This window comes from Aethalodelphis obliquidens, unplaced genomic scaffold (genome assembly GCF_003676395.1).
Source record: "Aethalodelphis obliquidens isolate GAN/ISIS:26980383/991018 unplaced genomic scaffold, ASM367639v1 scaffold2, whole genome shotgun sequence".
Classification (NCBI taxonomy): Eukaryota; Metazoa; Chordata; class Mammalia; order Artiodactyla; family Delphinidae; genus Aethalodelphis; species Aethalodelphis obliquidens.
Genome location: NW_020837946.1, coordinates 63256637 through 63283413, shown reverse-complemented (window position 1 = coordinate 63283413; position 26777 = coordinate 63256637). Strand labels below are relative to the sequence as shown.

The following is a 26777-nucleotide window of genomic DNA, read 5'->3' as shown; positions in this document are numbered from 1 at the left end:
GATGGAGACAGCTCTGGAAACTACTGTATGAAAAGTAGTTGACAGAGTTAGGACTATTTAAACTGGAGAGTATAAGATTTATGGGGGACATAAGAAGCATCTTCAAATATGTGAACGGCTGGAAGAAATTCTGAGAGATTTGGACAAGCACCTCGTCTTCCAGAACAAGTGGGTTTTGCATTTGTTTCTGTTAGCTGCCCAAGGGGAATTACTGCCCCCACCTTGGTTTATGATAATTTCACAGCTTGAGTATTCTTGGAACTAATGTAATGACAGACCCATGCTTACAAATTCTCCAGGGAAACTTTTTCCCCAGAGCCCAGACCAAGATAGCAAAGTATCCTTACTGTAACCCTGAGCCACTGGGAGTATTTTTCCTGATTCACTCTTTCCTTATGGTAGTCCTTCTAGCTCTATAATATTTTAAAGAGTTTTTCTTCCACAAATATTTTCTTTGATTGTCACAAGACCTTCAAGTAATAGAGATTATTGTCCCCTGGTAATGTGTCTAAGGATACACAAGTAGACAAGACAGGCCTTGAATTAATGCCTTAGGCCAGATCGTGTGATGCCAATTCTTTTGTGTGAATTGCACCCACTCCCAAGTCCCTGACACACCCCTTTCCATGTCTGCAAGCTAATATCCTTAGTTGTTTCCTTCAGAAGCTCTAGGTCTCTAATGCAGAGTCTTTGCTCTTACTTGGTGTGTCTGACTGAAATACATCTTAGAGAAGAAGGTAACTGAAAGGAGTCCGGTTGTATTCAACAGTCCTTGTATTCAAAGGACTCTTTGTTGTATTCCATGGCTCAAAGACTATGTGTTTGGTACTTGGGTGCTAGATTACAGCCACAATCAGTTATATTTGAATCACTGGACTAACCTAGAATAAGCATATTGTGGAAAATAGTAGCACCAGGGAGAAAAATTGGGGCTTGGGCCCATTCTTTCAGAACTTCTTATCAAGGTAAATAGGATAGGAAGCAAATTTTAGTGGCCAACTAATTAGCCAAGAGCAGCAATCATCAAGCAAGTCAAAAGTCTTGAGGTTCTAGGGCTTTCCTGGTGGCGCAGTGGTTGAGAGTCCGCCTGCCGATGCAGGGGACGCGGGTTCGTGCCCCGGTCCGGGAAGATCCCACATGCCGCGGAGCGGCTGGGCCCGTGAGCCATGGCCACTGGGCCTGCGCGTCCGGAGCCTGTGCTCCACAATGGGAGAGGCCACAACAGTGAGAGGCCCGCGTACTGCAAAAAAAAAAAAAAAAAAAAGTCTTGAGGTTCTTTAAATGCAGGTTTGCAAAGCAGCTTTCAGTAAGCTCATGTAAATTCCCCCCCCCCACTCTTTTCTATGTGCCAATCTCAGGTAACTGTGCATACCCATTATAAAGGTCAGGGCACTATGTAAGGACATAAGAGGTTGCCCTAGTTATCCGCCATAGTCTTTTTTCTGAGGCTACTTCTCTGTATAGGATAGAAAGTGCTGGCCCAGCACTGCAATACAATATCTTGCATTTATTTCTTCCATGTTGATTTCACAGAAAGGATCTGTGTGCCAATGGGATCTCTAACCTTAAGCTGGGAGATAGTCATTAAAAACACTGTATCAGTCTGTTTTTACCAGCTATCACATGTATTCTTGTGATAAACACTATTACATATTTTCCCCTAGAATTCACAGAAAAACATAATAAAATCCAGAAATAATTAGAGGTTGCACAGAGGTTGTTAACAGCAAGAGCCAGCGAATCATGTCAATAGCCCTTTCATGTCTCTGATCTTCATTATGGTGCAAATATTATGGCGTCATAAAGTGCTAATAATCACTAATGATATTACCTATTAAGGCAAAGGCAAGATGGGATATCCTCATTGTAGGAAATAAAGAGGTTTCTTTAAAATCTCATGACTTTCAAAGCGGTCATGTAATAATGACGTGAATTCCAAGATCTCAGTCGTTTCTTTCCAGGGCAAAGTTATCAGAAACAAACAGAATATCAATAAAAGTTTTCAGTCTCAAAGAGTTTAAGTGTATAAATATTATAGAAATGACTTTCGGAAGAGTGATAAGCATATTCCTATTCCATTTACCTCAGCTGAAAAACCCAACTAAAACATTAAAACACCAATTACCCCCTCTGATGGCCGGAAGTTTTATAACAGGGAGGTAGGATGACTTCAGCGAAAGTAGCTGCATTTATATGGTGGGAGCTGAGCCAGGACTTGAACATTCATTCATGCAACCTTGCCACCTCAGCAGCTCCAAGGCCTGGCCCTCACTTCTCTGATCCAGAGTAAAATTGCGAAGTTTGTCTATGAAGCTCTCATATGGTTTCACCCATATTCTCAATGGAACTCTCTGGTCCCACTCAGACATTTCTCAGCTCTCAAGAAAACTAATTTTTACTGAAGTGTGATGTTGGAAATAGTTTCAATATCACCTCTTTACCTCTCCTAGGGGAGTTACATTTAAACAGGAATCACAATTCTAAGCTAAACATGGAGCAGAAGAGTGTTATTTGTGTGCTATCTTCTTTTCTTTTTTTTTTTTTGTGGTACATGGGCTTCTCACTATTATGGCCTCTCCCGTTGTGAAGCACAGGCTCCGCGGCCATGGCTCACGGCCCAGCCGCTCTGCGGCATGTGGGATCTTCCTGGACTGGGGCACGAACCCGTGTCCCCTGCATCGGCAGGTGTACTCTCAACCACTGCGCCACCAGGGAAGCCCTGTGCTATCTTGTGTATAAGAAAATATAAAATCATATCTGCCTGTATTTGCAAAAATAAACAATGAAAGAGACAAAAATCTAATACAAATGGTTACCTATACAGGAAGAGAGGGAACCAGATGGAAAGGATAGGTAGAAGGCAATCCTTTTCTCAATGTGCTATGTTTTGTGATTTTGACTTTGGAAGAGAGACGTGCTGGAGCCAGGTCAAACCAGCCAGCAAGAATCAATTGTTAAATTTTCAAGAATTTTGTGAGCCAGTTAGTCAATAGCCATTAATAAAAATTAAGTTATATAAACTTAATGTTAGATAAATTACATTAAAAATAAAGATAATAAATACTCAAAACTCATCAACCTGTAATTATTTTACTATTATCTATGCTACTGAGATTATTCTATCTGTATGGTAGAAATACTATATAATGCTATGTGACTGCGCATCTCCCAAACTCTGCATTCAATGACATAACTTTAGTAGCTTGAAATCGGTCATGGTAATATCTAAATCATAGAAATTAACAAAATCAGGTCTTTTATCCCAGGGAGCCAGTTGTCAAATATTTACCAGCACATTGTTACTATGGAACCATGTTAATATTTGCATGATTTAAAAGTAAAAGTAAACTTTAAAAAGAGTAATCACTAAAAATAAAAAAGAAACTGAAATAAACAAATTTATCAAACATATATCATTTAGCTGCCATAGTAATAGAAAGAAAAATTGTTTCAATTGACTTTAAAACAGTGGGGTTTTTTTTAACATCTTTATTGGAGTATAATTGCTTTACAATGATGTGTTAGTTTCTGCTTTATAACAAAGTGAATCAGCTATACATATAAATATATCCTCATATCTCCTCCCTCTTGCATCTCCCTCCCATTCTCCTTGGATTTATCCTGTATGGGACTCTCTGTGCTTCCTGGACTTGATTGACTATTTCCTTTCCCATATTAGGGAAGTTTTCAACTATAATCTCTTCAAATATTTTCTCAGTCCCTTTCTTTCTCTCTTCTTCTTCTGGGACCCCTATAATTTGAATGTTGGTGCATTTAATGTTGTCCCAGAGGTCTCTGAGACTGTCCTGAATTTTTTTCATTGTTTTTTCTTTATTCTGCTCTGCAGTAGTTATTTACACTATTTTATCTTCCAGGTCACTTATCCGTTCTTCTGCCTCAGTTTTTCTGCTATTGATTCCTTCTAGAGAATTTTTAATTTCATTTATTGTGTTGTTCATCATTGGTTGTTTGCTCTTTAGTTCTTCTAGGTCCTTGTTAAACATTTCTTGTATTTTCTCCATTCTATTTCCAAGATTTTGGATCATCTTTACTATCATTACTCTGAATTCTTTTTCAGGTAGACCGCCTATTTCCTCTTCATTTATTTCATCTGGTGGGTTTTTACCTTGCTCCTTTATCTGCTTGTGTTTTTCTGTCTTCTCATTTTGCTTATCTTACTATGTTTGAGGTCTCCTTTTTGCAGGCTGCAGGTTCATAATTCCCATTGTTTTTGGTGTCTGTCCCCCTAGTGGCTAAGGTTGGTTCAGTGGGTTGTGTAGGTTTCCTGGTGGAGGGGACTAGTGCCTGTGTTCTGGTGGATGAGGCTGGGTCTTGTCTTTCTTGTGGGCAGGACCACATCTGGTAGTGTGTTTTGGGGTGTCTGTGACCTTATATGATTTTAGGCAGCCTCTCTGCTAATGGGTGGGGTTGTGTTCCTGTCTTGCTAGTTGTTTGATGCAGGGTGTCCAGCACTGTAGCTTGCTGGTCGTTGAGTGGAGCTGGGTCTTAGCGTTGAGATGGAGATCTCTGGGAGAGCTTTATGCCATTTGATATTATGTGGAGCCGGGAGGTTTCTGGTGGGCCAGCGTCCTGAACTCAGCTCTCCCACCTCAGAGGCAGAGGCCTGACAGCCAGCTGGAGCACGAAGAACCCTGTCAGCCACACGGCTCAGAAGAAAAGGGAGAAAAGAAAGAAAGAAAGAGAGAGAGAGAGAGAGAGAGAGGGAGGGAGGGAGGGAGGGAGGAAGGGAGGGAGGAAGGAAGGAAGGAAGGAAGGAAGGAAGGAAGGAAGGAAGGAAGGAAGAAAATTATTAAAATAAAAAGTAAAAAAATTATTAAAAATTAAAAAGTAATAAAAGAAAGAAAGAAAGAAAGAAGAGAGCAGCCAAACCAAAAAACAAATCCACTGGGCTTCCCTGGTGGTGCAATGGTTGAGAGTCCACCTGCCTATGCACGGGACAAAGGTTCGTGCCCCAGTCTGGGAAGATCCCACATGCCACAGAGTGGCTAGGCCCGTGAGCCATGGCCGCTGAGCCTGTGCGTCCAGAGCCTGTGCTCCGCAACAGGAGAGGCCACAACAGTGAGATGCCCGCATACCGCAAAAAAAAAACCAACAACAAAACAAACAAACACAAATCCACTAATGATAACAAGCACTAAAAACTATACTAAAAAGAAAAAGAAAAAAAAATAGACAGAACCCTAGGACAAATGGTAAAAGCAAAGCTATACAGACAAAATCACATAAAGAAGCATATACCTACACACTCACAAAAAGAGAAAAAGGAAAAAAAATATATCTATATATTAAAAAAAAGGAAGAGAGCAACCAAATCATAAACAAATCTACCAATGATAATAAATTCTAAATACTAAACTAAGATAAACATAAGACCAGAAACAAATTAGATGCAGAAAGCAATCCCAAAGTCTATAGTTGCTCCCAAAGTCCACCGCCTCAATTTTGGAATGATTCGTTGTCTATTCAGGTATTCCATAGATGCAGGGTACATCAAGTTGATTGTGGAGATTTAATCCGCAGCTCCTGAGGCTGCTGGGAGAGATTTCCCTTTCTCTTCTTTGTTCGCACAGCTCCCGGGGTTCAGCTTTGGATTTGGCCCCACCTCTGCGTGTATCACATACATATTATATATGTATGTGATAGTTTCAAAGTAACAATATAATTATTACTACTAGTATTAAGACTATTTAAACACACGTATTTATATATTTATTTTATATATATGTTTATGTGGTATGTATATGTATATATATGATAAAGCAAATAACTAATACCTTTCTTATTAGGAACTAAAAATTTTTTTAGCATGAAAGGAAAGACTACAAATATAAAACCCAAAAAGTTAAGTAAAACTCTATAATCTTATATCTAAATATCAGTATGAATTCATGATGTGTTTTTCTCTTTCTATAAATACTTATTCCTAAGCTCTCCGTTGAATAGCTTAGAAATAGTGAAAACCCAGGAGAAAGAAGCAGTCTTAGCACCCAGATTATGGTCTTTAAATACCATTCCCTACTACAAAAGATTGAGTGCTATCTAGACAAATAGTTCGTTCCATGTCTGGGTCAGGAAATATGCAAGATGAACCTGGGATATTGTGTTTTTTCAGAAAGCAATGAAGCTATCTAAGACTACTGAAGTAATGTCAAAAGGACATAGAAACCTATCTGAAGGGACTTCTTGGTCATAGATAGAACAGTTTGAATATTTAAAAAATTTTAAGTACATTAAAACTCATCAAATATATTAAATTTCATGAGCTCATAATAATAACTTAAATACATTTTTTTGTAGTGAAAATAATAAAGGGAGAGGACTTCCCTGGTGGCGCAGTGGTTAAGAATCTGCCTGCCAGTGCAGGGGACACGGGTTTGATCCCTGGGCCGGGAAGATCCCACATACAGTGGAGCAACTAAGCCTGTGCACCACAACTACTGAGCCTGTGCTCTAGAGCCCGCAAGCCACAACTACTGAGCCTGCATGCCACAACTACTGAAGCCCGCGTGCCTAGAGCCTGTGCTCCACAAAAAGAGACGCCACTGCAATGAGAAGACCACACACCGCAATGAAGAGTAGCCCCCGCTTGCTGCAACTAGAGAAAGCCTGTGTGCAGCAACGAAGACCCAACGCAGGCAAAAAAAAAAAAAAAAAAAGAAAGAAAGAAAGAGAGATAAATAATTGGGGCAGACAGGAAGTGAGCTGGGGTGGAAGCTGAGGGTCTCCTCCAACTTCCTCCTTAATCAAACCCTGTTCTTTGTGGGCCAGGTAGCATGAAGGCAGGCGGACCAGCACTTCTCTGTTCCTCTTTAGCCTTTGTCCTCTGCACCTATGTTTCTTCCCTCCACAGCTAGAGTCTTTCAGATTAGATTTCCACCTATTACAAAAGGATAATATAACACAGGATAGAAGAGATGCATAGGGCAAAGTCAGAGGATAGAGTGCAGTGTCCATGCCTTCTCTAAGCCTGCTACTCTGCCCAAATCCCCATGTGTTCACCAATCTGGAAGCTCTTAAATACAATTTTTAAAAGAAACTCACTGATTAGCTTTAGAGAATGCTACTGAAACAACTAATTATTCTGAAAACTGAAAAACATAGGAAGACAGCACTTATTCTTCCTTTTCTTTATAAACTATACTATTAGGTAACAAACTGGATAAGGCAGAAAGGATCTTTTAAAATAATTCCATCTAACAGATGCAGAAATAGTGAGAGAACTAAATAGCATCAGTTTATAACCCTTAATATGATAATGGCTCTAGGACTTGAACATCAATGATTGATGAAACAGTTAAGTGAAAGGCTGATGGATTATGACACCAAACATCAGATAACAAAGGATAGTGTTCTCTAAGAGATGGCAAATAAATGAGGTGAACCCTACAGTTGCCACAGTTTGAGATTACCTTGAGAGAGTTTCCAGGCCACAGGTCAGGGAGACCGAAGCCAAGTGAATCTTGGTAGATTCCTTGAGTAAAGGAGTAAAAATACTTGGTATTATCTCAGTAGTAGAAAATAATTAGCGTTAGACTGAACACAGCTCTTGTCCTGCCTACAAGTCATAAAAAGCAAGATCTGAAAAGATCAAACTGTTTCCAAATAATTTAACTGTGTCCCAGAACAAAGCTCAGGCATATTTATGGGAAGATAAAAACATCCAGCACCCAACAAGGCAAAACTCACAATGTCTGGCATCCCACCAAGCAGGCACGCAAAGAAGCAGGAACATATGACCCATAATGAGGAGAAAAATCAATCAAAGCAGGCTCAAAACTGACACAGAAGTTAGAATTAGCAGACAAGCACATTAAAGCAGTTTTTATAACTGTATTCCAAATGTTCAAAAAATTAAGTAGAGACATAGAGGGTAATTTTGAAAAGACCCAAATTAGACTTCTGCACGTGAAAACTACAATGTCTGAGGTAAAAACAAACAAACAAACAACCCTGGATGAGACTAAATATAGAGGAGACATTGCAGAAGAAAAGATTACTGAACTTGAAGAGATAGCAATAGAAACTATCCAAAATAAAACACAAAGAGAAGAGGGAATGTTACAAAAATGATCCTCAGTGAGCTGTGGGCCAGTTCCAAGTGGTCTAATTAACACTTGTGTAATTGAAGTCCTTGAAGGAAAGAAAAGAGAGGGGTGGGAAAGAAGAAATGTTTGAAGAAATCATAGCCAAAAATTTCCCAAGTTTGATGAAAACGATAAACTATAGTTGCAAAAAGCTCAATGAACCCTAAGCATACGAAAAAAACCACATCAAAACACATTACTGTGCTCAAAATCAGCAACAAAGGGGGAAATTTTAAAGCAGCCAGAGGGGAGGAATAAAGGTATGTTAGGTACTGAGGAAAAAATAAGGATGATGGCAATTTTCTCACTGGAAACAAGGTAAACAAGAAGATGGTGAGTAACATCATTAACGTAGTGAAAGAAAAAAAACATCATCCTAGAATTCTATATGCAGCAAAAATAGAGTAAACATAGCTATCATTCTCAAAATTTTACTCTTGACTCTGTAAATCCTCCCTCCTGCTAACCCTTGTCACTCCCTTGCCCTCAGTTCCGAGGCAGTCACTGATCCTCTCTCTGTCACAGCTGATTTGTTTTCATTCTCTAGAATTTTATATAAAAGGAATCATATGGTTTGGATGATTTTGTCTGACTTCTTTCACTGGATATTATTTTTTGAGATTTATCCATGTTGCGTGTATGAACAGCTCACTCCTTTTCATTGCTGAGTAGTGTTCCATTTTCTGAATATACCACAATTTATCCATTTGCCTGTCAATGGAGACCTCGAGTTGTTTCCAGTTTGGGCTATTACAAATAAAGCTGCTATGAACATTCCTCTATTACATCTGACTTCCTTTCTTTTGAATAAATACCTAGGAGTGGAATGGCTGCATCATATATTAGGTGTATATTTAACATTTTATGAAACTGCCAAGCTATTTTTGAAAACTTCTCAATGACCTTGTAAGGTAAGAATAATTACTCCCAGCGATGAGGAAATTCAGACTCAACAACATCATGCTGATTTGCTCAACGTCACTCAGCTAGTAACTGGTAAAACCAACCAACCAACCAACAGACAAAACAAAACAAAACTTAGTTCTCCCAACTCTTCACTTACAGTAAGCTTCCATCAGCCCAAAGACATTCCTGAAAGCCTAAAGTCTCACCACTTATCTTGCCAGGATTGATAGATTGTTACTAGAGAAATAGGGACTTGGAGACCTGTTGTTAGGACAGTGTTTCAAAATTCATTCCACGAAATTTTAGTCTACAAGATGATGTGTGACACAAGGGTTCCATGGCCAAGGAAGTTCAGGAACACATTAGCCTCCTCTTGTGTCAATACATCATTCCATTAAAATATGAAGGAGATGAGAAATTCTATAGTAACAAAACCCATTTATATTTGTTTAATCAACTATTTTCTAGATATATAACAATAATAAACGTGTGTTAGAGATGAGATAAACTTAACAAAATTTGAGTTAGGACTTGCTAGTCAGGATAACAGTACAGGCTCCTTTTACCTGGCCCCTGAGGCATCATGAAAGACACAAGCAGAACCACAAGTCTTGAAGAAGTAAAACTCCTGCACCCAGGCATCAAAGTGAGGTTTCTATATTGATTTCCTAGATATCAGAATAAAATAATTTTATTTTCATACTGAATTAAAACCTTTTGGAGCTTGTTAATTTCAAGCTGAGTTATTCTTTGACATTTTGAATTTCACTAAAAGAAAGAAAATCTTCAAGCCATTTTGGAGCAGAAGAATAAATTGTCAAGTTGTAAGGACATGTCTTCTCTTGGGTTCCTGTAGATTATGGGGCCTCGAAGCAATGAAGTTGAAAGAGTTAAGAACAATTTGTTGACTTCAATGGCCTTTGTCTGCAGGGACCAAATTCTATTAAACACTATGTTCCAAGTTGTATTTCTGTTTTAGAAACAAGGCACCGAATCCTTTTTTTTTTTTTTTTAACATCTTTATTGGAGTATAATTGCTTTACAATGGTGTGTTAGTTTCTGCTTTATAACAAAGTGAATCAGTTATACATATACATATGTTCCCATATCTCCTCCCTCTTGTGTCTCCCTCCTACCCCCTCATCCCACCCCTCTAGGTGGTCACAAAGCACCGAGCTGCTCTCCCTGTGCTATGCGGCTGCTTCCCACTAGCTATCTATTTCACATTTGGTCGTGTATATATGTCCATAAGGCACCAAACCTTGATCAGACTGCCCAGGTTGCCTCTTTAACCTGCTATTGTCCTTGTTTTGACTGTGATTTTTTCCTTCCATAAAGGAATTTGCCCCAAATCTAAATAGTATTGCAAAATCCAGGAAGAATCCGTTTACCAATTCTTCCTGTCCACTCACATTGTCAGTCACATCACAGAGTGATGAAGAGGTGGGCAGAAGGGTGGCAGAAGGCTGTATAGAAAGAACCTCTTTGAGCAGGTTATTCTCCATTTGCCACTTAGATCCATTCTCTGTCTTCTCCTTCCTGCTCTGTGCCCAAGGAGGCTGAGCTCCACTGACTTTGGCACTCCTATTCCCTTTCCCTCTGGCTTCGGACTGGGATTAGCCAATGGGAAATGCCAACAAGGTATTACTTCGGGACTCCTTCTGCCACCCCCAGGGACCTTCCTTGCCTGGCTGTGCTTCAGCTGAGGTCTCCTTCCCCTCCCCTCAGCCACACTCCTGTCGGGCAATCATCCTCCCACAGCCGTACAGCGCCACTCAGGTTCTGGCTCACTTCACCTCCCCTGGTCCCTTCAGACTCAGCAATGCTAATGGCTTCACAGTGCTGCTAATCCTAGGCGCTTCACCATCCCCTATCTTTTCCCTTGACCCTGATCTCACCTCTGTCAATAGTCCCCTTATTAAACTTCCACCCCCTTTGAGCGTGCCAGCTGTTTCCTGCTGGTATTCTGACACATACTCCTGTTCTGATGTCAAAATTCCTACCCAATTTCTCAACATCATGTTATGGTTAAAAGCTGGGATATGAAAGTCTTTCAAATTAGAAGTCCTGCTTTGAAACCGGAATCTTTTTAAATGTAGAAGTTTAACATGACTAAAGGTATTTGGTACTAAAATGGTGGATCCTTATCTTTTTTCTCAGTGCATCTTGGGAAAGCATTCAACTAATTAGACTGGATGTCAAAAGTGTATTTTGTCTCCTGACTTTTCAAGGTATACTCATGAAAAGTTCTGGGACATGCCGGTCCCAACTTGGGCCTTCTTGTCCCCATCTACCCTGTCTTAAGACTCCACTGAATAAAGGCCAGAGTCAATTTGCTTTCTTTACTTCCAAATACATCTGCTAAACTGGGGGAAGTCAAAGAAGCTGGTATTCTAACACTCCACACCGCCTGCCAAATTCTCCTTTTCCATTTCATCCCTATTCTCTTTCCCACCCCTTTTCATTTCCTATAAAAATGGTTTTTCTTCCTTTCCTTTCCACTTTCCCTCTTATTATTTGATGACCTAAATTCCAAGGCTGTAAGTCTCAATCATATGTGAGGTGTGTCACAGTAATGTATAACTGATGAGAACTAAAGTTCTCAAGTTGGCAAATATTTTAAATTTAAAATATTCATTTGAGCGGATTCAAGATTACTCCCCCAAATAACATAACTCTCAATCATCTAAAATCCATAATGCTGTCTTGAGTGGGAGAAAAAGATGTGGAATTACCACTAATGTATCAGGAATTAAGTGTAACTGGCAGTCTTGCCTATCCATTACTGATCTACATTTAATAGCCCTGACCATTACAAATAATTGTAGTGCTTTATTTCTGCACACAAAAATTGTTTTTGATTCATTAAAACCTGGGCATGCCTGTGGGAGTGTCAAATATTTACATGTCATCCATCAAGTGAGTTGTAGTACAAAAATGTTTGAGCACAGCTGCTCCAGGGAACAACTAAGACAAGTCCCATTACTGTGGAAAATCCCCAATGGAAGCCTTTATAAGATGTGAGAGAAACTCTCTATTGTAATAATTGCATTATTATATGCATGGCTCTTGAATGGGTCCTGTCTTTTCTGCAATATCTGTTCTTTAAGGCCATTTTTTTTTTCTGTACCATCTGAAAAAAATTCCAGACAGGGTAAGCTTGTTAATTAGTCCATTTTGCTTCATCTCTTACTTTCTCTCAAGTGGAACAAAGTAAATTACCCTATTTTCAATCTTTCGAACTCATCAGTCCAGACTTTATGATGTTGACACATTATAATTGCTTGAACACAATGTGTATGATGACATTAATTTTTTTCAAGCAAAGAGGAAAATGCAATTTAATGGGACCCATTATTAAGATGCTGGGCTGTGTCTGCACCCACCGTGCAAAGGAACACACTAACAAAGATAAAAGATACATGTGATTCTTGTCTCGAGGACTGTGGAACTAAGCTTTTTATTGCTGTTTGAGGTTTTAGATTAATGCTTCTCTCTCCTCCCTTGATTTTAGTGGCTTTGACATCTCAAAAGAACAGGTGGAGGTGGGGGGATGGGTAAAGGAAGTTACAAGTAGGCAGGTGGAAACGGTCTTCAGCCTTATTTTGTAGAACCACCTAAGTACATGTCAACCCACTACCTAGAATTAATTTGGTTTTTAGTGATAAATTTAAACAATATTTAGCACTTCATTTTCACAGGTAGAGCTATTCTCCTCAGTATTCAAGGGGAACGCCAAGCCTGTGTTGAAAAGTAGTTGTGCACATGGTTTCCAAATTGCAGTGTATGGTTCCCCACAAGCTGACATCAGGAGCTGCAGTTCTGAGAAGAGACTTATCAGGGCCTGGCTTGACTGGTTGCAGCGGAGGCCTGGGAAGAGCCCACTCTGTAAGGAGGGCCCTGGCTGAGAAGGGCCAGCCAGGTGGGCTCCAATGAGCGGCAGACTCAGGGAAGGGGCTAGCGTGGCAGGCAGGACATTGTGACATGTGGGTCATGTTACAGATTGGAGGTACTGTTGAGAACAGCAAATCGCATCAGAGAGGGCCAGCAGAACACATCCCCACAAGAGCACTGCGATGGGAAATCAGGGAGGGGCAGGTCTAACAAAGCTACACACAGGACAGTGGCACAGGGGATACTGCCTTCCTACAGCTAAGCCCTGGAGCATGTGGGAGGGAAAAGACAGAGCAGGCCTAAAGGGACTGGGACCGGACAAGTGGATCAGGCGCTAGAACCAGAAGAGCCCTATTTTCAGAACTGGGTGAAAACTGGGAACTGGGGCTCAGATATGGATCCTGTTATTAAAGTGGGACATGAGAGCAGAGTTGGAGAAGCAGTAAAGCCAGCAATGCAAAATCCAGAGTTTCAGGACACAGCTCATTTATCCCTTCTGCTTCAAGTCTGATATGATCCTGAAAGTGAAGGCTGTGTCTTCAAACCTGCAGAAACTTCTTTCTCAGGGCTTTAAAAAATAATAACAATAATTATTATTTTGTTCCCCGAATTTGCCTATGACACATAGCATTAGTCAGGATTCTTGAAAGCAGGTGACAAAAATCCAATTAAAATTAGCTTTAGGGGCTTCCCTGGTGGCATAGTGGTTGAGAGTCCGCCTGCCGTTGCAGGGGATGCGGGTTCGTGCCCTGGTCCAGGAAGATCCCACATGACGCGGAGCGGCTGGGCCCGTGAGCCATGGCTGCTGAGCCTGCGCGTCCAGAGCCTGTGCTCCGCAACGGGAGAGGCCACAACAGTGAGAGGCCCGCATACCGCGAAAAAAAAGATTAGCTTTAGGCAATCACAATGAGAGGAATTTACCGGTTCATGTAACTGGAGAAAACAAGGGTGGATCTGGCATTATAAATACTGCTGGATCTGGGGGCTTAACACTGTCCCTCAAGCTCTTTTTCATCATTCACTTCTACTTGTCTCTGCCTAGTGGTGGGCTGGAAATGTTCAACAACTAGGTCTCTGAAGAAAAAGAATGTATGTATGCATATACATACATAAGCTTATTGTAAATTTCACTACTCTAAAGGATGTTTAGCACAATTTACTACTAATAACAAAATATATCATCCTCTTTATATAAAGTTGATACACCTAATTTATTCTCATAGAATGCTTTTGTTGATTTTTGTCAAACTCTTGTACTTGTAGCCAAATGTCGTGGTTACTGAAGGATGAGTGTAGTTTTGAATGTTAGCTACTATTTTTATTAATAAGAACGACAATGTTATGGACTGAATTGTGTCTCCCCACCCTAAACTCATGTTTGAAGTCAGTTATGGACTGAATGTGTCTCCCCAAAATGCATATGTTGAAGTGTGAACCTCTAATGTGATGGTATTAGGAGGTGAGGCCTTTGGGAGGTAATTAAACTTGGATGAGGTCAGGAAGGTGGGGTCCTCATGATGGAATTAGTGCTCTTATAAGAAAAGAAACAGACCAGAGCTCCTCCCACAGCCACACCCACCCCTCCACCAAATGTAAGGACACAGTGAGAAGGTGGCTATCTGCTAGCCAGGCTCTCATTGGAACCTGATCATGCTGGCATTCTGATCTCAGACTTCTAGCCTCCAGAAGTATGAGAAAATAAATAGTGTTTAAGCTACCAGTCTATGGTATTTTGTTATAGCAGCCTGAGTCAACTAAGACAAAGCCCTAACTCCCAATGTGACTGTACTTGGAGATAGGGCCTACAAGGAGGTAATGAAAGTTAAATGAGGTCATAATCAATCCTAATCTAATAGGACTGGTGCCTTAAAAGAAGAATAAGAAATGGGCAGAAGACCTAAATAGACATTTCTCCAAAGAAGCCATACAGATAGCCAACAGGCACATGAAAAGATGCTTATCATTGCTAACTATTAGAGAAATGCAAATTGAAACAACAGTTAGGTACCACTTCACACCAGTCAGAATCGCCATCATTAAAAAGTCTACAAATAATAAATGCTGGAGGGCTTCCCTGGTGGCACAGCGGTTGAGAGTCCGCCTGCCGATGCAGAGGACGTGGGTTCGTGCCCCGGTCCGGGAGGATCCCGCATGCCGCGGAGCGGCTGGGCCCGTGGGCCATGGCCGCTGAGCCTGCGCGTCCGGAGCCTGTGCTCTGCGGCGGGAGAGGCCACAGCAATGAGAGGTCTGCGTACCGCAAAAAACAAAAACAAAAACAAAACCAAAAAACAAAAAACAACAACAACAAAAAAAATAAAAATAAATGCTGGAGAGGGTGTGGAGAAAAGGGATCCCTCTTATACTATTGGTGGGAACATAAATTGATACAATCACTATGGAAAACAGTATGGAGGTTCCTCAAAAAACTAAAAATAGAGTTGCCATATGATCTAGAAATCCCGCTCCTGGACATATAACCAGACAAAGCTATAATTCAAAAAGATACATGCACCCCTATGTTCATAGCAGCACTATTTACAATAGCCAATACATGGAAAAAACCTAAATGCCTTTTGACAGAGGAATGGATAAAGAAGATGTGACACATATATACAATGGAATATCACTCAGCGATTAAAAATAATGAAATAATGCCATTTGCAGCAACATGGACCTCGAGATTATCATACTATGCGAATGGTTCAGACAAATACCTTATGATATCACTTATATGTGGAATCTAAAAAAACGACACAAATGAATGTATCTACAAAACAGAAACAGACTCACAAATATAGAGAATAGACTTGCCAAGGGGAGGGGATTGGGAGAGGGATGTTGGGAGTTTGGGATTAGCAGATGCAAACTATTATATATAGGATGGATAAACAACAAGGTCCTACTGTACAGCACAGGGAACTATGTTCCATATCCTGTGATAAACCATAATGGAAAAGAATATGAAAAAGAATATATATATGGATAACTGAGTCACTTTGCTGTAGAGCAGAGGTTAAACACAACATTGTAAATCAACTATACTTCGATAGAATTTTAAAAAAAGAATAAGATATCCTTTTCTCTCTCTCTTTCTGCATGCACACACAGAAGAGGTCATGGGAGCCTATGGTGAGATGGAGGCTACTTACAAACCAAGAAAAGAGGCCTCAGAATGAAACCTACTTTGCTGGCATGTTGATGATCTTGGACTTCCAGCCTCCAGAACTGTGAGAAATACATTTTTGTTGTTTAAGCCATCCAGTCTATGGTATTTTGTTATGGCAGCCTAAGCTGATACAGACAAGATGAAAGTGAAACAATAAATATGTATGTGGGAACTCCTTTTGCAAAGCCTGATTTTGCTGAATCAGACTATAATTTTTGAATACCTGGATAGTATTTCCTCATTTCTTTATGCTATGTGATATACCTTCCTTAGACATGACACACTTTTATGTTTAATCTGTATAATTAACATTTGCTCTACAACTTTAGAGACAGGATTAGCAAACTATGCCTGTGGTCCTAATCTGGCTTGTAGCTTGTTTTTCTAAATAAAGCTTTATTGGAATGCAGCCACATTCATTTGTTTATGTATTGTCTATATGTGCTTTTGTACTGCAGTGGTACAGGTGAGTAGTTTTGACAGATGATACGGCCTGCAAAACCTGAAATGTTTATTATTTGGTCCTTTACAGAAAAGGTTGGCTGACCTCTGATCCCAAAAATCAATAAAACAAAAAATCCAGCCTTGATTTGTAGTGTTTATCAATTTCTATAGTATAAATACTCCCACATTGGCTAATTTCAATCTACCAATGTAAATATCACTGAACACAGAACTGGGAAGAGATGTGCGGTAATGGACCATTATCTAGTACTTCCACTATTTAGAGAACAATAGCTGTAAATAGTCCCAAGAGCACAGATAATAATAAAATGTAGTAAAATAATTAGGAAGAAATGAGTTTTGAATAGGTATTACCTTTGTTTTTAATTATAATTTACTTAAGCGTATATTTATATAATTTATTTTTTAGTAATGACTGTCTTTAAAAGGGAACCCTCCTACACTGTTGGTGGGAATGTAAATTGGTACAGCCATTATGGAAAACGGTATGGAGGTTCCTCAAAAAACTAAAAACAGAGTTGTCATATGATCCAGTAATCTCACTCCTGGGCATATATCCAGAGAAAACCATAATTCAAAAAGATACATGCACCCCAACGTTCATAGCAGCACTATTTACAATAGCCAGCACAGAAGCAACCTAAATGCACATCGACAGATGAATGGATAAAGAACATGTGGTACATATACACAATGGAATATTACTCAGCCATAAAAAGAATGAAATAATGTCATTTGCAGCAATATGGATGGACCTAGAGGTTTTCATACTAAGTGAAGTAAGTCAAATACCATATGATATCACTTACATGAGGAATCCAAAATATGACACAAATGAACTTATTTACAAAACAGAAACAGACTCACAGACATAGAAAACAAATTTATGGTTACCAAAGGAGAAAAGGGATGGGGGAGGGATAAATCAGGAGTTTGGGATTAGCAGATACAAAGTACTATATATAAAATAGATAAACAAGAAGGTCCTACTGTATAGCACAGGGAACTATATTCAATATTCTATTATAACCTATAATGGAAAAGAATATGAAAAAGAATATATATAAAGAATATGAAAAAGAATTATATATTATTTATATATCTATATCTATAAAACTGAATCACTTTGCTATACAACAGAAACTAACACAATGTTGTAAATCAACTATATTTTAATAAAAAATTTTTTTAAATAAAAACTTAAAACTAGGACTTCCCTGGTGGCGCAGTGGTTAAGAATCCGCCTGCCAATGCAGGGGACATGGGTACCAGCCCTGGTCTGGGAAGATCCCACACGTCGCGGAGCAACAAAGCCCATGCACCACAACTACTGAGGCTGCGCTCTAAGCCCGTGAGCCACAACTACTGAAGACCGTGTGCCTAGAGCCCGTGCTCTGCAGCAAGAGAAGCTACCGCAATGAGAAGCCTGCATAGCGCAACGAAGAGTAGCCCCCGCTCACCACAGTAGAGAAAGCCTGTGCGCAGCAACGGAGACCCAACGCAGCCAAAAATAAATGAATTAAATACATTTATAAAAAAAATAAAAAGAAAATAAAATAAAAAGTAACAAAAAATGGCTGCCTTTAACTACTGGTTCATAAAATTTCATGAAAATTTAAGAGTTGGCTCTCGTGAGTCAGTTTGAGCTGGCTGTAACATACCACTATCTCTGCTTCACAGGCTGATCTCACTCTCCTCTGTAGGCAACAGGCTCCTATGGCCAGATAATTGGTACCTGGCTGCCCCAAGCCTACATCTTACAGCCTATCATAACAAAGATGAAAAATTCTTGAACCTCAAATACACAAATCTCATCAGTCCCTGAACTAATCTCTTTGGACCAAAGACTAGGGAGGGTACAATGATGGATAATCTCACCAGGACCACATGGAATAAAGGGGGGCTTATTTCTTTTTTGTAAAAAGGGGTTCTGGGTATATAAAAATTGACTTAGTTCCTTGCAATTCCATTTACCTTACTCCAAAATACTTTCCATGATGTACCAAGAAATAAATATAACATCTGGATGTGTTGTGTTGGGGGCAAAGTACAATTGAGACAAGTACTACCCTAGATGTGGACATCGTTACTCTATTAATGCAACTTTAAAATGCACTGACCACCCATGGTCCCAAATAAAATTTATTGGCTTCTTTAATCTGGTCCATGTTGACATTCTTTTCAGTGTAAACACTTGACATTTTTCACGAGACCTGCTCCTAAGATATTTTCCCCATGATCTGGATTTGAAAAACCTGACTTTTTTTCAGGTCTGATGTGGGAATTTATATTTCTTTTCTCAGGTATCATTTATTTCACCCCACTTTATCAACTGATTGTGACAGTTTCATATTTTGACTCTGCTATCTGGTATATTATTCCCACCACCTTTATTTTGCTTATATATTATAATTCTTTATGTTTTTCATGTCTTCATCCTAGTCATCTTTAAACAATTGTTAATAGGACAGCTTCCTTTGAGATATTCTTTGAAGCTTCTTTTCACATTGCCATCCGTCCACAAGTCATTATTCTTTCCAATGAGTATTCAAGTTATTACAAATCCAATCCTTGCATCATTATTGTGCAGAAGCTCTGTCTTGTGCATAAAGAGATCAGGAGGGACCAATGTCATAGCCAACTATATTTACTTCTTTGAACAACAGTCTAGAAGAACTGTATGCAATTAATATGACTAGGATTTTGTTTCCTCTGAGAAACAACTAGGATTAGCAATTTATGATGTTGACTATGACTCTAAAGTAGGTCATAGTAAGATATGTAAGACCCTTTTCTAGGAGATAAAAATCTATGTTGCAAAAATGGAAGAGACCATGTAATGACCACCAAATTTCTATGAGTAATTCCTTTGTCTAGAGGTCACCTGAATTGAGTTTGATAAAGCATAGTGAGAAACCTACCCACTGAAACTGCCTAAGATGAGTTGACAATAGGTGCTGATGGCTTTATAGCTCACCATTTCTGCCCTAGGGCTCTTAATAAAAGGAGTCAAATACCTCCTTTCCTTGTGGTAGTCACTTGACCATGCCCTGGAGTTCTTGTGTGTTTGAGCCTGGTAAGGGTTGTTGTTGGCAATGGGTAGGGAGTGGTCTCCTGGACTTCATGTATAATCCAGTGAAAAAATTCACCTGTAGTAGAAATGTCTTTAAGTAGTCTGAGTAACATTTATTATTGTTAAAATTATCTTAGAGAAAAAAGAAGGTAGTAAAAAATTATTCATTTCTTCAAGTAAAAAAAAAAAGACAAAATTGATTTCTGAAATTTTCTCATTGATTTTAAAAAGAATCAAACTTGGCATAGCCATGGGGCAGAGTGAGTCAGTATGGGGTTTGGGGGTATCTCTTATTCTGACAAAGCTGTACAACAAAGCAGGTCCCAGAACTGAACTACATTTTCTTCGGGTTGCTGCTGTTACAATTCTCACTCGAGATAACAGGGGCCTTGTGTCTAGCTTGCTGATGAGGGAGGGTCACAAGGTAGCAAGAAGTCTCCAGGGAAAACATCATAGTTAATGTGTCAAAACAGTGTCTTGCTCCATCAGCATATATAGGCTGATTCTTGCTAGTCTGAAAAGATTGCATCACTTTTTTAGGTGCCCTTCACTTTGTGTCCCAGCTTGCATCTTTTCCACACAGCCTTTCAAAATCAGAAGTCCTCAGAGTATCTATGTACCTGCATTGGTCTCTATGGCCATCTCCCCATTCTCTTTCTACTCGAGATAATTTCTAATTACCTTCTCAGTGTTTAACTTGGTAGAACCTCCTTCTCTCTTTTATTCATATTCCTTCTTAGTCTCAGATGATGGATCACATGTACATTTCCTTTGAACCTTCTACAGGTCCCTTTCTTACAGTTCAGGGAAGTGCTTATCCACTCACAACTTCTCCCCCTTTGTTATCATCATGTACTGGAACCACTCTCCCTCATGACTCCTGCCATTTCCATACCCCTGACCAGTCTTCCAGGTTGGCTAGAAGTACAGCCAACACAGCTGTTTCCTCATTGCTTTTCCTACCCTAACAGGAGAAACTGTCAGCAAGCTAAGTCAAGGATTTATTAGATGTTCCTCTTTGGGCAGGATGACGCATGCAGAAGAAGTATGGTACCTTCTAACTCTCTCCTAATAAATATAGCCAATGTGTCCTTCTGAATTTCATGCAGGGTTTTATACCTTCTCAACAGATCTCTTCCATTAGATACTTTCCTGAACTAGATTTCCCTTCCAAAGCCCCATTCCTAGTTGACAGTCTATTCCATTGGGATTTTGTAACACCAATGGTGTCATATTTACTTTTCTCTGTGAAAAGGTCATATTCATTTTACCTACTACCTATGCTCTATAAAATTATTTATCTTTATGCTACCGCATTAACGAGTGCCTGACACATGATAAGTAGTCAATAAAGGCGAGTTGAATAGAAATAAGTAGGTATAGACACATATGAAGGCTTAAATAATTTTTAAGACTCTTCTCCTTAGCTGTATTTTCTTGAGAATAACTGGGCTCCTTCTTTGTTATTTTTTTTTTCTCCACATGTCATGGACTTATGTTTATGAGTTTATAGATTCTGGAACTTGTGTTTGCAGCCCTAATATGTGGGCTTACTAGGATTCACAAGTACCTTCTTGCTCTCCCTCAAAGAACAATATAGCATTGATACACAGTGAGCCCTAAATAGAAAGCCAAAGGTGAAATTTCATCATAAAACAGCCAAAGAACATTACTATATATAAAATAGGTAGCCAACAAGGACCTACTATATAGCACAGAGAACTACACTCAGTAACCTATAAGGGAAAATAATCCAAAAAAGAATATATATATTATATATATGTATTATATATATTATATATATATACACACATATAACTGAATCACTTTGCTGTACACCTGAAACTAACACAATATTGTAAATCAACTATACTTCAATAAACAAAACAAAAAAACAGCCAAAGAACCAGGATTCCCATTATTCCTTCAGGACAAAAAGACCTTTTTTCAAAAATGCATTCTTTCAAGTTGTCCCATGAGAAATGTACTTACTATTCAGAAGGCTGTCTTATATATTTGGGCCTGAAAGAAACAGGAGAGAAGAGGGAAAAGAGAAGTTTGAAGATTCAAAGCTTTTATCCTAAGATATAGGGAATTCCCTGGTGGCCCAATGGTTAGGACTCCGGGCTCTCACTGCCAAGGGCCTGGGTTCAATCCCTAGTGGGGGAACTAAGATCCCACAAGCTGGGCGTCGTGGCCAAAAAAAAAAAAAAAAAAAAACGAGAAAAAGATTAAGATATAAACAAGCCACTGTGGACAGTGTTCCTGAGAGACATCTATAAGTAACTTTTATAGGTAAATCATCAAAAACCTAATTGAAGATTCAGAAAGAGCTAATTGTTCCCACCCACAGAGAGGAAAATGGCACGGCAATGCAGAGAAAAGAACAACTATTGTTTTCGGTTTAGAAATGAGTAGGTAAGTCAGAAAGGAAACATGGTATTTTAAAATAGGTTGAAGAAGAAAAGAAGGACTGGAAGGAATAGTGGAAATATGGCAAGTATCTGGCCAGAGGAACATGTTCAGAATACTGCTTGTGGCCAGAACACACTGTTTCTTCCTTGTTCCTCATCGGCAAATGGTGTCTTTTACAGTTACATATTTTTACAGAACAGTGTTCCAGGAAAGCATTTGGTCTCAGAGCAAAAAATTACTGGAAATACTAAAAAGGAAAGCTTACACGATTCAGAGTGAACTTCCAAGTTATTAATGGAAGAAACGTCACCGTCATGGCCCTGTCTAAATTTCCTCTGTTATTGATGATGCTGTCTGACGATAACTTGTTTTCAACAATTTCCCTCTCCCTGCCTGCTGTCCAGGGGCATCAGCAGAGCCCTTGGCTTACTGCTCTTACTGCTCTTCTTTTTTTTTTTTTTGCGGTACGCAGGCCTCTCACTGCTGTGGCCCCTCCCGCTGCAGAACACAGGCTCCGGACACGCAGACTCAGCGGCCATGGCTCATGGGCCCAGCCGCTCCGCGGCATGTGGGATCTTCCCGGACTGGGGCACGAACCCGTGAACCCTGCATCGGCAGGCGGACTCTCAACCACTGAGCCACCAGGGAAGCCCTGCTCTTCCCTCTTGACACACTCTCTCTGAAGTCTCATTGCTGCCCACAAAATTCAGCACCCCTTTCTCTATAGTTGACACCCAAGACTTTATCTCTAGTTCAGACTCATACTCACCACTTCCATCCTCATAACTGTGATGATTATTGGGTACTTCCCACTTCCACATCATGCTGTGACCTCAAACCCCTCAATCAAACTCATGTTGCATCTTTCTGCCCTGCCATGTGGCCTTTCTCCTTGGCAGGCAGGGAGGACACCCAGAATTAATTGGTGTACAAGGGGCAGAGAAGAGGTGTTGCCAGGTGCAAGTAGGGACTTAACTGACACATGGAAGAATGTTCCTTGATGCTTGAGGACTGTCTTTTCTGGGCTCTTATCCTGAGGTCTTAACTCTTCCCAGAATCAGTCCATTTGTCTGACCCTGCCTGGTAATTCTTCACTTTGTTCATAAGTCAGTATACCATTAAATGAAGAAAGAGAGTATATATTATATATGTTTGTACATTCACAGAATATTTCTAGACAGACATACAAGAAATTAGTAAAAATATTGCCTCTAACAAGAGAAATTAGTTAGTTGGGGGCAAGAAGAGAGAGACTTACTTGTCAATTAAACCCTATTATATAGAGGTTTTTTTTTTAACCATTTACCTGTATTATATACTTTAAAAATTAAATGAAAAAGTATGTGCTCTATGGCCCAACGGCCATCCTTTGTCCAATCAAAAAATAATCAAGTACCTACTGTATGCCAGCCTGTGTTGAATAAGTAAAAATAGAATTACCATATGATCCAGCAATTCTACTTCTGGGTATCGTACCCAAAAAGTTTGAAAGAAAGGACTTGAAGACATTTATACACCTATGTTCACAGCAGCATTATTCACAATAGCCAAAAGGTAGAAGCAGCTTTAGTGTCAATGAATGGATGAATGGGTAAAAAAAAAAAAAAAAAGTGATCTATACATACGATGGAATATTATTCAGCCTTAAAAGGGAAGTAAATCCTGGCACATTCTACAACATGGGTGAAACTGGAGGACATCATGCTAAGTGCAATAATCTGGTCACGAAAAGATAAACACTGTGTGATTCCACTTACATGAGGTGCCTAGAATAGTCACATTTCTAGAGACAGAACACAGAATTATGCTCGCCAGGGGCTGGGGAAGGGGAATGGGGAGTTATACGATGGGTACAGAGTTTCAGTTTTGCAAGAGAGTTCTGCAGCTGGGTGGTCATGATCACAGCACAACTTCGTGAGTATACTTCATGCCACTGAACTTAAAGATGTTTAAGACGGTACACTTCATGTTATCTGGGTTTTGCCACCATCTTAAAAAGTCAATAAGTCAAGTTCAGAGTGTAAGCAGTGTGAGGAAAACAAAATGAGGTGACAGGACAGAGGCAACGGGGTGGGTCATAGAAGGGTGTCCGAAGAGGCCTCCCTGAGGAGAGGCCACCTGAACATGATGGGAATCGTGGAAACGCACCAGCCAGTAGAAGGTCTGGGGAAGCACGTCAGGCTGAGTGGGCAGCAGTGTGAAGACCCCCGGGTGGGAAAGAGCTTTGAGTGCTTGAGGGGCAGGAAGAAGGCGGAGGGAAGCAGGGCAGGCCTGGCCCAGGGCGCTGAGTGGCGTTACCTCACAATTGCAGTCAGTGCTCGCAGTCACCTCACCACCCTGTCCTTCCTCTTTCTCATAGACGGCTTCAAATTCCTCACAACGCCTCCCCCTTCTTGCAGGAAATCAAGATGAAAATGTCTTTCTGATGAGTTTTCTCAAGAATCTAAACGTGAGCCCATGTGGAGGCCTGAGGCCTGGGATGATCCCAGGTCCAGAAATGCGGGTGGGCAGCGGGTACCGATTTGACTCAGTTCTGAGTACCAGAAGACCAGCTTTTGAGTTGAAGCTCAGATGCTTTCGAACTGTGCCTTTTAGTTATTCTGCATTGCTGAAGCTCAGTTTCTCCATCTGTCACAGTGTTATTGTGAGGATCAAATTAATTATGAATAACTAGTAGTAAACTAGTGCTATTTATGTTAGTTATCATTATGCCATTGATTTTCGGGTACTGTTCTACCTCACTTTGGACTGGTTCGAGCTATTTCAAGGGTTTTCAGAATAAAAGTAAAGAACGTTTTTAAAAGAAAACGTAACATGCAGTAGTTTGGAGGGCATACCAAGAGGAGGGATGGCATGATATAAAATATTGACTCTAGAAAGGTTTTCTTTTTTTTAATTTATATAGGAGTCGAGTTGATTTACAATGTGGTGTTAGTTTCAGGGGTACAGCAAAGTGGCTCAGTTATACATGTAGGGCATCTGGAAGGGCAGACCCTGGGGATCACACACAGCGGCTCCTATGAAGCCAGTCAGTCTGCCTCTGCGGGCGCAGTTTCCTGAGATCACAGGCTGTGCAACTTGTCTGCTCTTCTATGATTTGCTGGTGATAGAAAAGAAAAAGCCTTAAAAGACATGAGCTGTTGAGATTTTTTGAGTTTGTTCAGAGAATGAATTTTTTTTTTTTTGGCTGTGTTGGGTCTTCGTTGCTGCACACGGGCTTTCTCTAGCTGTGGCGAGCGGGGGCTACTCTTCATTGTGGTGCTCAGGCTTCTCATTGCGGTGGCTTCTCTTGTTGTGGAACACGGGTTCTAAGCCTGCGGGCTTCAGTAGTTGCAGTGCGTGGGCTCAGTAGTTGTGGCTCGAGGGCTCTAGAGCGCAGGCTCAGTAGTTGTGGTGCATGGGCTTAGTTACCCCGCGGCATGTGGGATCTTCCAGGACCAGGGCTCGAACTCGTGTCCCCTGCACTGGCAGGCAGATTCTTAACCACTGCGCCACCAGGGAAGTCCCCATAGAATGAATTTTAAATGTCCCAAAGAACTTCATAGATAGAGGGAACTGAGAAACAGTAGGATGGATGAATGGAAAAGACTCCTTCTAATCCTGCATATTTTGACTATAGAATAATAATGTCTTTTGGGATTGGGTAATGCTTTGGCAATCTTTCAACATATTGCAAATAGTGTTCTCAATTGCTGTATTAGCCCCACCTAGATAAGCTTTTGAACTTTATACAGTGTGAGCAAGTTGTCATAAGACACGTCTAAGAATATTATCTATGGAAAAGTATGCTTTGAGCAAAATATGGTTGGACGGAGGGCAAACATCTTGGGCAAATCATTTGTTCAAAGACTGCATGTGATGGCACATAGCTGACTTTTTTTTTTTAAATTAAAGTATAGTTGATTTACAGTATTATGTCAGTTTCAGAGGTACAGCAAAGTGATTTGGTTATACATATATATGTATATGTTTATAATCTTTTTTTGATTCTTTTCCATAAGTTATTACAAGGTATTAAATATAGTTCCCTGTGTTCTACAGTAAATCCTTGTTGTTTATTTTATATGTGGTAGTGTGTACCTGTTCATTTTATACTCCTAATTTATTCCTCCCCCTCTTCCTCTTTGGCAATCATAAATTTGTTTTCTATGTCTGTGAATCTGTTTCTGTTTTGTAAATATGTTCATTTGTATCATTTTTTTTAGATTCCACATATAAGTGATAACACATTGTATTTGTCTTTCTCTGCCTGACTGACTTCACTTAGTATGATAATCTCTAGGTCCATCCATGTTGCTTCAAATGGCTGACTCTTAATTAGGGTGTAAATTCCGTGAGGCACAGCCCATGTCTACATTGGTCACTCTTCTATCTCCAGAGCATGTCAGTGGCACATACTAGGTTATCAATATTCTTTGGAAAAGAAAATGAGTGAATGGATTAATGAAGTGGGGTATCAGCAATTTCTTCAGTTTGCCAACTTCAATGAAGAGTGATTTTTCTTCTTGAAGTGGTGGTTTCAATCATGAATCTATTGAATAAATGCCCCTCATTTCAAAGGATGTTGATTACTCAAACAGACTTTAATCAGAGAGCTGCCTCACAGATTGGTGGGGGAGAGGAAGGAGAGGCCAGGTGCTGTGGGAAAGAGAAATCCTCAAATATTCCAACCCTCTTCAATCAGGATAGCTCTCCCTTCATTTGGTTTACACACTGAGAATATGTAAATTTTTTATTGGAAAAGAGTTTGGCC

General features: G+C 39.9%; 1 protein-coding gene across 1 annotated transcript in view; it reads right to left on the bottom strand.

Moving 5' to 3' along the window:
- The window catches only part of STK39 (serine/threonine kinase 39), a 476424-nt gene that overhangs the window by 397429 nt on the left and 52218 nt on the right, over positions 1-26777 (bottom strand). The gene's annotated exons all lie outside the window — the stretch shown is intronic.